The sequence below is a fragment of the Mustela nigripes genome, chromosome 7 (genome assembly GCF_022355385.1).
Source record: "Mustela nigripes isolate SB6536 chromosome 7, MUSNIG.SB6536, whole genome shotgun sequence".
NCBI lineage: Eukaryota > Metazoa > Chordata > Mammalia > Carnivora > Mustelidae > Mustela > Mustela nigripes.
Window position 1 is genome coordinate 45,228,977 of NC_081563.1, and position 12,295 is coordinate 45,241,271.

Below are 12,295 nucleotides of genomic sequence, written 5' to 3' on the forward strand. Positions count from 1 at the left end.
ATTTGTGATCTCTCTCTGTCAAATAAATAAATAAATCTTAAAAAAAAAAAAAAAAAGAATGATTGGAACAGGGGTGCCTGGATGGCTCAGTGGGTTAAGCAGCTGCCTTAAGCTCAGGTCATGATCCCAGGGTCCTGGGATCAAGCTCCACATCAGGCTCCCTGCTCAGTGGGGAGCCTGCTTCTCCCTCTCCCTCTGCCTGCAGCTCCCCCTGCTTATGTGTGCTCTCTCTCTCTGGGAAACAAATAAATAAAAGCTAAAAAAAAAAAAAAAATTGGAACAATGAATTCCTGTTTTAATCAAAACTGGAGGTTGAAGAAGTAACACCAGATCTAATGATGGGTACAGAGGTCACTAAGAGATAATTCTGTTTATAGTTTACCTGGTTATGGTCATAAATCTCTGGCCTTTCAAACTGATTCCTAAGTAATTTCATTAAAATGTCACAACCTCACAGTGTTTCTAGCATCACAATGAAATGACTTTCAGAAGATGCTGAAGGTCATTTATTTACTCAACAGTCAATATACCTCAGTTTACTACCCTCTTTCTACAAATTCTCCCTAAGATATTATGTCCACTACTGATTTCGGCTACCACGGATATATGAATGACTACAAAATTACTATTTAACAATTCTCATTTGTACTCTCTGCTCCAGAAGTACATTTTTTCAAAAGCAGATAATCCCTAAGTTGTCTGTTTTTTTGGGGGCCCGTTTCTCTTCTCAGGTGATCTGTTCTCTCTAACTGGCTTGCTTCCTCCCAGGAGTTTAATTTCCACCTTTTCAACACAGATTGCCAAATCTGCAGTTCTAGTCTGAATGCCTTCTGAGCTCTAGGGCCCTGTGTCCAGCTGCCTATTGGCACATCTCTGTCTGGAGGTCCAGGAAGCATGTCAAATGCAACATCTCTAAATATCACTATGTGACCTTCCCAGAAGCTCTCTCTCCTCCTACTGAAAATCTTGGTAAGATTTTCATGCACAGGCTGGTTAAGACAGAAGCCTCTGTTCCCCAATCTTCCTCACATCCCAATTCCACTCACCACATGCTTGTAATTCTACCATAACAAGGTACATATTTGCACTTTTATCACTGCCAGTACTGCCATAGGTGCAATGCTCATCACTTTTTACCTGGACTATTGAAAATGACTGCTTGGTGTCTGTCATGCCTCCTGGCTTCCTCACCTTACCCTAAGACCCCCCAGAGAGGCATCCTTCATTAGGATACAAGAAAGGCTCTGCTAACAGACTAATCAGATCACTATCCTATTCAACATGATTCAAATCTTTTCATAACCACATGAAAGAAACTAAATTCCTTAACTATGGCTACCACATCCTTTGTGACTTTACCTTCAAGTTCTTGACAAGCCTCAACTGTGTCATTCTCCCTCTGCCACTTCAAAATCTGGCACACGCTTCTTTCCCTGACACTTTGTACCTGCTCAAATTTCTCAGCTTTTTTAAACGTTTTACTTCCTTTGAATGCCTTTCACATTTATAGACCTGTAAGACTTCAGCCATGAAGTTTCATTTCAAGGGTTGTCTCCTCTATGAACATTTCTCCGACTCACACAGGTTCTTCTAGAAATGTGCTGTCAACCTTTTCTCTGCGATGCGTTTCACACACAATGCTTACCTCTTATGATGTCTGTGAGATTTAATCAGTTAACACACTGAAAAAACTGAACAGTGTCAAGCTCATAAGATTAAAACTCAAATACTAGGTATCATTTTTAACAAGTAACATATTGTATCATTTTTGCTTGTATTTGTCTCACCATTAGACATTACAGTCTTCAAAGAACCACATCTTCTCAATTTTGTAATGTGGATCGAATTGTTGTTTTTTCCAAATGCTTTGTGTTTTGGGATTTTGTTTGTTTGCTTGTTTACATTTAGATAAGATCAGACATGGAATGTCAGCAAAGGAAGGCTATAAAATGAGTAAGTTCACATGGGCTCGGATGCAAGCAATGTCTGTATTCAATTAGCAATAAACGCGCCTCGGATAAACCTCATTGGCTATGATACTGCCACTGAGCAAAGCTCAATGTCTGTATTCAAAAGAGCACTGATTTCTGGAAATTTTTATTACTTATGCTATTCTACCCTGGTCACTGAAGAGTGTGCATGTATGCTTATACATATACATTACAGCCCTAGGACAGCAGTGATTATCATGAAGCTGAGAGCATCTAAGGAATATTTTAAGGAGGTCATCTAATTTATTATTGGTTTTGGTCATCTAACTTATTATTGGTTGCTTACTATTAGGAATCACAATGAGATTTCAATAAGAGTGAAGAACAAAGAAGCAGGAATAGAGTAAATCTATATAGGGGATAATGCCAAAGCATTTTGAGGGGTTGGATTTGACAGATAATTCAACATCTTTTTTTTTTTTTTTAAGATAATTCAACATCTTGAAGAAAAAGCTGGGCACCTGATGGTGAGAAAGGAACAAAGCATAATTCCACAATGGATACAGGGTTCAGAAGCAGGAATGCTCAAATTTCTTTCGTGGGATTGAAGAACAATGAGAAATTAAAATTAATAGGTAATGGGAGGCAGCAAAAAGGCGCTAGTTGGAGAGTTGTTTTATGAGTGACATATGTTAATAAGAATCACAATCAAACATCTATAGGATGTGATCCCTCTGGGAAGTTCTCCGGCGTTGTGTAAGACAGGTAGCTCTCAGCCGGCACCTTAGTGTATTCTAAGTTAGCTAAGTAGAGTCTTCCAATATTGTAATTAAAGTGTGGTCCTCACTTCACCTCTGACCACTTTTTGGAGGAACAAATGGTTAGTCGCCCCCCCCACCATGTCTCCAAGAGAAAAAAAGATTCTTAATTTATAGTTCTACAAAGTGAAAATGAGCTAAGATACCGCAACAATAAATCTTATAGTAGGATGTGTTTAATTAGTGAACTTACATTTTACATTATGTGTGTAAAATGTTTTAGAAATTATTTTCCCAGATGAAAATATGCCAGTTAAGGCCGCATATTTGGGATCAAAAATAAAACTTAGGGCACCTGGGTGGCTCAGTGGGTTAAAGCCTCTGCCTTCGGCTCAGATCATGATCCCAGGGTCCTGGGATCGAGCCCCGCATCGGGCTCTCTGCTCAGCGGGGAGCCTGTTTCCCCCTCTCTCCCTCTGCCTGCTTCTCTGCCTACTTGTGATCTCTGTCTGTCAAATAAATAAATAAAATCTATTTTTTAAAAATTAAAAAAATAATAAAACTTATACCCAATTATACTTTCTACCTCTGCTAATCTCAATGAATAAAATTAGAAGATCACAATCTATGCTTGCTTATTGTTCTCTGTTCTGCTTTTCTACTTAAATATGGTTTCATGCCAACATGGTCATTTGTTTCTCATAGGTAGTAAGTCACACAGAAACATGTGCTAGTGCTTTTCAGATCTTTTCATATTTTGACAAGGTGGGATAAGATACCTTTCAATTAGTAGCAATGTATTTCCTTATAGAATGTGCAAAGAAACACTCCTCACAGGTGTTGGGGATCTTTCTCCCCTGCCCCCCATTTAGGATCATCTGAGTTCTTCCTTTACTTAAGCATTTGTGTAAGACAGATGAAAAAAGCATGTGAACAATATGATGGAAGTTATTTTATTTTATTTTATTTTATTTTATTTTTTCCTTTAGTATATACCCACAGTGTTGGCAATACCAGGTCTGGGACCTATGAAGTACTGTAGCTCTTGCCACACTGATTACCTATTCCACAACTGCTTTCATTTATTCAACACATGTTCACTGATGTCCAGCTATGTGCCAGGACTTGATTCAGAAACTAAAGATACAGAAGAGACCTGTTAGGTGAACACACACCCTCCATCCTTGCTCTCGTGGAGTAAACATTTTAGGAAAGATACAAAAATAATAAAATATTAAAAATATAATTTGTCACATGGTACTATTTTTATAAGAACAAAATAAGTAGGTTAAGGTGGCTGAGAAGTGGCAGGGATGTTATTTTATATTGGATGGCCATAGAAGGCTTCAGTGGTGACAAAACACTGGAACAGAGAACTGAAAAAGTGGGAAGAAACCCTGAATATGAGTAGGGATGAACGCTTTAGATAAGGAGACAAGACAGCTGATATGTCCTAAAGCAGAGGGGAGGTCAGTATCAAGGAATGTGGGGCCAGTGTGGCTAGGACCCATGAGAAGGGGACTAAGAGAAAGAGCAACTAAGAGAGTTGAATGCAATGGATCATGGGGGGCCTTGTAAGACTTCTTATTTGGCTTTTATTCAAGAAAAACAGAAAGCCACTGCAGATTTCTGAACAAAAATGATATATTTGTTTATGAATGATTATGATTAACATTTAAGTAACATAGTGAAAAGAGTACTGTTGGCTAGACTCTGTAAGAGAGCAGGAGTGGACACAATGGAGTCAGGTAGGATGCCACCCTCAGGATCTGGTCAGGAGACGACGGTGTTTCAACCAGAGAGGTGGCAGTGCCTACCCATATTATTTGCACAGAAATATCATTATTGAAGGGCTTTAGAAGAAGCCTCCCCAAAATGGGCCACTTTGGCGTGTGGATTATTTTGAGCTAAAGACAGTAAAGGTCCAAAAGATTCAGGAGGAGCTTTTTAACCTTCCTTTAATTGCTTCTAAGAATTGAGAGAGAAAAATAAATAAATAAAAGAAAAAGTTTTGAAAGAGAGAGCCTGGTAAACTTCCAGGAACTCCACAGAGCCTGTTCTTCAAATTCCTCCCTGCAGCCCTGGCATACAAACATTTGTGTACCAAGCATTTGCTCTTCCCATCTTCCTATGAATTATTTTTCTTCCCTTTGAAGCCCCAGACCCTTTATCCCTTCTTAACTTAGGATGGCATATTGGCTTCAATTGCTGGTCTTGGAGACTCACATGCATATGAAATTAAATTTGTTTGTTTTCTCTGTTAATCTGTCTTATCTCAATTTAATTAATAGTTAAAGAACCTAGAAATGAAAAAGGGGAACATCTTCCCACCCCTACAATATATTGAAGTATCAGACAGGGAAGTGTACATACCATAAACATATAGCTTGATAAATTTTCACAAACTAAACATCTGGAAACTCCTTCACAAACTCTTCCAGTCATGGACCTTCAAGGGCAACCTGATTCCTAATAGCATAGGTTAGTTTTGCCTGGCTTTATCCTTTATATAAATAAAATCGCAGATTATACACTTGTGCATCTGGCTTCTTTCAGCACTATATTTTGTGGGATTTATCCATAGTGTTACTGTAGAGGTGTTACTTCATTCTCATTGCTGCATAAGGGCCAAGTGTGAATACATCATATTTTGCATATAAATTCTGGATATATTTAGAAAGCAGAGCCAAAAAATTTGAAGACAGAAGGGATACGGGGTATGAGAAGAATGGAATATAACTCCAAATATGATCTGAGAAATTGGAACTAAGATAAAACTGGGGAAGAGTAGGTCTGGGGGAAAAATCTTGCATTTGGTTTTTGAGCATATTAAGCTTGAGATGTCTACTGGTCATCCCAACAGAGTTCTCTAGTAAACTGCTGAATATTCGAGTCTATAGTTCTGGGGAGAGATACAGGCCAAAGATGTAAAGAGGAAAGTTGGCGTGTATAGCTGGCACATAAAGCCATGTGATCAGATCAATTACCTGGGGAGTGAGTTAACTAGGAAAGCCTGTGTGGTCATGACCTTTCTGGAACACTATAGCCCTTAAGGCTGAGGGGATAAATCAACTTTAATTTAGAGGTATTTGAATATCTAGGTCTTTAACTAAGAACCAGCCTATGGAATATCAACATTTAGCAGCATAATAGGTCCAGTTTTGTTTAAGTGTATTTTTCTTAGACTCAGCCAGTGGAAGGGAGGAGGAGGAGGAGAGAGGGAGACAGAAGTGCTACCGTCAATCAGCAGACACACAGTTTGCTAAGTGACATTCCTGTCCACATAAACGCTGATCTATTCCTTTCACTTACTTCAGTATGTGCAGAAGAAAAATTGCATCTCCACTCTAATGTAATCACAGAGCTAAAATACAGTTGCTTAACATTATTAGAACTTTAAAATGTGTTTCTTTTTGACAATAGCTGCCATTAAATGCACAAAGTAAGGGTCAATAAATGTTGAAAGAATAGTTCCACATACAATTCATGAGTATTTAGTGACTACTGTATGAGTTTCACTGTTATAGATCTGTATAAGTTAAAACATCATCATCTATACAATCTGTTGGAGAATAAACAAATTATATTAAAGGCATAGAGAAAACTTTCTTCTGTGTATGTATGTGTGTATTAGGTAGGGGCAGGACGATACATGTCCTTACTTAAGGAAGTGGCCTATCTCTTGGGACTGTATTCACAAAACCATCAGCAAAATGATAAATCCTAAAAAGGCTAAGGGTAGAAATCATGGTCTCCTGTGTCCATCACAGGACACTTCATTATCTCTAAGCGCCATACTGCTGTTTGTTTGCAAGTTAGAAAGCAAGGGACTCAGACCAGGTGACTATAAAGTGGATGCACTTTTTTTAATTACTATGTGAGTGGCTCAAATTTTGGAAAGAGTCTTTTTATTTTCCTCTTAGTATTATCTCGCTGTTTGCCCTTAGTGCTTAATTCACTGTGAGGGAGGAAGGAAGGAAGGAAGGGAAAGGAAAGGAAGAAAAGAAGGAAAAAGGCTGCTTGTGGTCAGTAGAGGAAGAAATGGAAGGAGACAGCAAACGAAGTGAGGTCCTATGGAAAACCATGATAAGGACAGCAGTCATCAAATTTAAAAGAAAAAGGGGACACACAATCTGTCTCTTGTTTCAACCATGCTTGCACTGAATAGACCCAGGGATACCCCTTCTTCCAGCCAACCACTCTCCAACCTCTTTTCCCATCTCGACCTTTGGAACTACCTTCTCGGCCATCCTCCACCTTGAGGACAGTCAACACCATATTCTGAGCTTAGCTCCTTACTGCCAATTACCATGGGCTCCCAGACTCGTCAGAATTATTCCACAGAAATGGAAGCTGCCATTAACCACCTGGTCAACAAGCATCTATGAACCTCTTGCACCTACCTCTTTCTGGGCCTCAATGTCAACCACCATGATGAGGTTGTGCAAGATGTGGGCCCCGTTGAGGGAGAGCACCCAGCAACTCTTGAGGATGGAAAACGGCAGCCCACCGTCTTCCAGGACATGCAGAAGCCATGAGATAAACCCTGGAAGCCAACAGGATCCAAAGAAGAACCTGAACCAGGCCCTCTGGCTCTGCATGCCCTGGGTTCTGCCTGTGCAGACTCCCTCACCGCCTGAAGAACCACTTCCTAGATAAGGAGGGGAAGCTCATCAAGAAGTAGATGATGATCTGACAAACCTCCACATGGTGGCTGCCCCCAGGCTAGGCTGGGCAAGCATGTTTCCTCAGAGAGGCTCACCCACAAGCAGGACTAGGAGCCTTAGAGGGGACCCTCTGGCATCTTCTTGGTGTCCAGGCTTCTGCCTGAGCCTCTCCCTGCAACCATCAGGCAGCTTTTTAACCACCCTGGAGCTCTCACCCAAGCTGTGGATCAAATGGAAACACTAAAGCTCTTTGCAAAGGGGGGAGCGGGGGAAGATGTAAGTGAAATTTAGGAGAAGAGGGTAACCATTCTTCACACTCAGGCTTCTCCTGCAGGGCTTAATAGAAGGAATGCCACAGGACTACAAGATTGTGTGTGATGAGTTGTCAAGTATAAAGAATAAAATCCACACAAGCGCTGAGAAAAGAGATAAAAATTTATATTGGGGAGGTGTAAGAGAGGTTTCTGGAAAAAGTGAATTTAAGAGGAGCCCTGCAGTCTTACTCCCAGTAGAGCTTTCACGGCGGTTACTGGACACACCAGGAAAAGGCCCCCAGCCTGGGAATGTGTGGGTAATTTTTCCTGCAATCGGCTGAGTCACAAGGGTCATATGGCTAAATCGAATTAACTAGAAAGCTCTGCGAGCCTCTGATTCCGTCACTGGTCTCCATTGATTGGCACAGGGTTGCCAGCCCAAGGCAGCCCAGCGGTTTCCCTCAGCCTCTCTTTCTTCCCTCAGCATATTAAAGAACTTCCCTCAGTGCGCACACTGGGACCAAAATGTCAAGATCAATTCCAGAGATTCAGCAGAAAACTCAGGTTGACCGCTGACTTGAAATCGCAAATTACTCAACACAATAGCAGACAATTAAGGGAATTAACTAGAAAAGAGGGAGGGAAACTGGCAGAAGAAAGACTAACCCTTAGAAGACAGGAGGAAGAAAACGGAAGTTAGGACGGGGTGAAGTGAGCTGAGCCAGAATGGTGGTGAGGGCACAGCCAGGTTTGTTAGAACTAAATACCCAGCCTGCCAGTAGACCACCAATCCCTTCTCTTCCTGGCAAATGAGTTTGCATTTTCCTGCCAGGCCCCAAACTGGTGTGTAGTTGAGCTTAGGCCTCTCAACAGCTGTGGCATTTTACCCTAGAGGTAGTTGCATTTCATTGTTTGACAAAGTGATTCTTATGTAGAGAATGAACAATTAAGTACTTAGGCATCCTGCCCATAAAGGAAGACAGCCAGTATCACCACACAGACAATTGTCAGGGAAAAGAAGCAAAATTCAATGAAGAAAGAAAATCTTCCAGCTGAGAGTACATTTAAAAGAAGGCATAAAGCAGGATGCTAAGTGAGCTAACCTCTTCGAAGTTCCTTGTGAATTTTTATTTTACGTAAAAAAATTAGGCGCAGAAAATTATTTTCAACATACCCTAAGAACATTGGCATGCAGCTAATGCCAAATACTGACTTGAATGCCACTAAACTAGAAAATAATTTATTATCTCACCTCCAGCACTACAAATCCCAAAGAAAGTCTTTTCCTTTTAAATTAAATGGAGGAATTTTAAAAGGGGAAGGATTTGGTGACATAGTTCTAACTAATTTTAGGTTCCCATTAAAATAATACAGTAAACAATAAAGAAGAGAAAGTATTTTGCAGTTCCTATTTTACGGTTTAAATTGTTTAAATTGGGTCTTCTGACGATGCTGGATATCATACATTTGGGAATGTATCATTTCAGACTCAATAAAGTCTGTTTTACCTTGAAATGTAGCCATTTCAGAACTGTTAGCATGCTATGCAGGCACATGCATGTGTGCGTGGAGACACACACACACACACACACACACACACACTCGTCCAAGTTTCCTTCAGTTTGAATTCTGTGGTAGGCTGCTTCATTTCATTCTTTCTTTCCGTAGCTACAATTTGGGTACTTTTACACATTGAAAGCCCTTTGAGATCTTCCAAGAGGTGAAATATAAAAATCAATTAAACTGCATTTAAAAAACCATCAATTAGTGCCATCACACACAAGCATTTCTTTTATTGCTTTTGGCAACTGTAATAAAATCTATAGCTGCTAGGACATCCCTGTTATTTTCCTCTGTTCAAGAATTGTTTTTATAAGTTTGTGCTTGAGAAAAGAGAAAATACTACCTTTAAGGATTCTCTTCTGAGTTGCCTGAAACTGTATGTTGAATGCAGTATTATAGGTACATATACAAATAAAAACTTAAATGTGGGCAAGTATAAGTTGTATGAATTTACGAAGCAAAAAGACACTTGAGTGCAACAATTTAAAATAATTATTAGACAGCATTATCTCCCTATCTGAACCAGCCGAAGGGCTTGCCTGGGAACATGTCTATCAACAGACAGACCAGGCATATCAAAGACCAGGCATATCAAACTTGGTTCCAAAAATGAGAGTTCACAGTGATGAGGGGGCAGGAGGCTGGCTGAGGACACAGCAAAAGCTGGCGCCTTGCACCCCCTCTTCTCCCGCTCCCCTCCATATGTGTAGCATTCCTCAGGCACCCCTGACCGCCATAAAACGATAAATAGTTAACTTGCAGGGATCGCAATCCTGCAGAACAGGAATCCCCCTTGCTCTACAGATGTCCTAGAGACCTAAACAGGGAGGTTACCTTATCAATAGCACAAATTTCCAGAGGCAAATAACTCTTGGTTCCTGAAGCCCTAATGTCCCCCTCCCACCATAAACTGGAGGAGACTGGGGTAGAAGGGAATGCAAATGATAGCCGGATCATAACACCCCACCAAGAATCTCCCAACTATCTTGACATTAATGCCTGACCTAAAGATGACATTGATCAAGCCATAAGGGCAAGGACTCCCCCCGGCACCTTGTAGACCCTCCCTAGCATGTGAGGACTCTGTTGAAACCTCCCATCCCTTCACCACCTCCCCCCAACCGTGGGGTATTTAACATGCCGACCCTCACAACCCGGGGCAGCAGCTCTTCCTGCCCACGGGTCCTGTCCCCATGCTTTAAACATTTTTTTTTTTTTTTAAAGATTTTATTTATTTATTTGACAGAGAGAAATCACAAGTAGATGGAGAGGCAGGCAGAGAGAGAGAGAGGGAAGCAGGCTCCCTACCGAGCAGAGAGCCCGATGCGGGACTCGATCCCAGGACCCTGAGATCATGACCCGAGCCGAAGGCAGCGGCTTAACCCACTGAGCCACCCAGGTGCCCCCCATGCTTTAATAAACCACCATTTTGCACCAACGATGTCTTAAGAATTCTTTCTTTAGTCGTCGGCTCCAAACCTCCTCACCCCACCGAACCTGACTTAGGTTCTGGGACTTCATCAACAGGAAGTCCGTGAAACCCTGAAATGGTACAAATTGTTTGAATGTGTGTTGTGGTTTTGTATGTTTGTGCGAAGAAGACAATCAGGTCTTATCAGCACCTCAGAAGGATTTGTGTTCCCCAAGTAAGATTTCAAAAACTGCTGAGATTGTCCAAATTTCCTTGAAATCTCACAAGTTTATCAGATGTCTAAAAGTCAAATTGATCCATCAGGCCAATGTGAACTTTGAATCTTGTCGTTCAACTGCTCATCTCTGAGTGACGCCATCTGGCAATTTCTGATACTAGACAATACAGTCACGGTGATTCATGGACACTACAAAAAAGTCCAGCATAGTAAGACCGCCTGCCACATACACAAAAAGCTCATCTCAATTTCTGTCTTTCCACCTTAGTTTATACCTGGAGGGAAGAAGAAAACATCAAAGTCACAGCTAATGAAGGCAGAACAAGAGAATGAAACATGCCCATTTGCCCATCTGTTCCTTTTATAGTCTAGTCAGGCATCGTATTTGTCTCAAGCCATCCCTCCTCCTTTCCCTGGTCATCTGCCACCACGTTGAGACCTGCCCTCACTCCCCTCCCTGGCAGACGCAGCTAAGGGAGATGAGCCCTTGTGAAATGCCTGTGGACACTCACCCTTAAATACTCCAGGAGGCTTCAGTCTACTGTTTGGGTGTCAAAATTGCTTGAGAGGTTTTCATCCCAAAAGACTGCACCAACTTCAGGATTATTTTTTCCCACTGAAAATATCTTTCATATTGCAAGTCAATCAAAGAGAAACATTATATATTTTCTCATTTAATATCTGTTTATCTCACGTTTCAAATTGTGGTGTATGAGTAAAGTGATGTCACTTACCTTCTTTGTAAAGGCAATGCCTTATCCCTTGGTCTCAGGAGCCTTTGCAAGGGCAATGACAATTTGATAACAATGGCTAGACCCATTTCACTCAGCATATACCAACATGCACACAAACAAAGTAGGTCACTTGCCATTTCTAAATGCCTAGCCTGCCCTTGGCTGGAATTAACTGATTTTTCTAACCAAAAGAATGGCCCTATAATTTAGGGCCAATCCCCTAAAATGCGAATTGGCAAAATATGTATGACCCATGGGTCAAAACCTTCCTGCCACTGGTTTTTATACTGCCTACAAGCTAGGAATGTTTTTCACCTTTTTAACATGGCGGTTGTATAAGTACCTACATAATAACCTTGATTTTTCCCTCTTAGCGCATAAACCTTAAATTATTTCTGGATCTTTAAAGAAAAACAAGTTTCCCTACCCCCTATCTGAGAGATATAAAACACAGAAAAAGAAAAAGAGAAAAAGAGAAAAAAAGAGAGAGAGAGAGAAAGAGAGAGAAAAAGAAAATAAATTTATTTTAAGTTACATATCAATGTAGAAACAGATATCTTTTTTTTTTTTAAGATTTTTTATTTATTTATTTGACAGACAGAGATCACAAGTAGGCAGAGAGGCAGGCAGAGAGAGAGACGAGGAAGCAGGCTCAGGCTCCCCACTGAGCAGAGAGCTCAATGCGGGGCTCAATCCCAGGACGCTAGGATCATGACCTGAGCTGAAGGCAGAGGCTTTA

General features: G+C 40.9%; 1 protein-coding gene and 1 pseudogene across 7 annotated transcripts in view; both read right to left on the bottom strand.

Moving 5' to 3' along the window:
* CTNNA2 (catenin alpha 2) overlaps window positions 1-12,295 on the bottom strand; it is a 1,132,931-nt gene that overhangs the window by 842,053 nt on the left and 278,583 nt on the right. The gene's annotated exons all lie outside the window — the stretch shown is intronic.
* LOC132022863 (U4 spliceosomal RNA) lies at window positions 1,986-2,057 on the bottom strand (annotated as a pseudogene).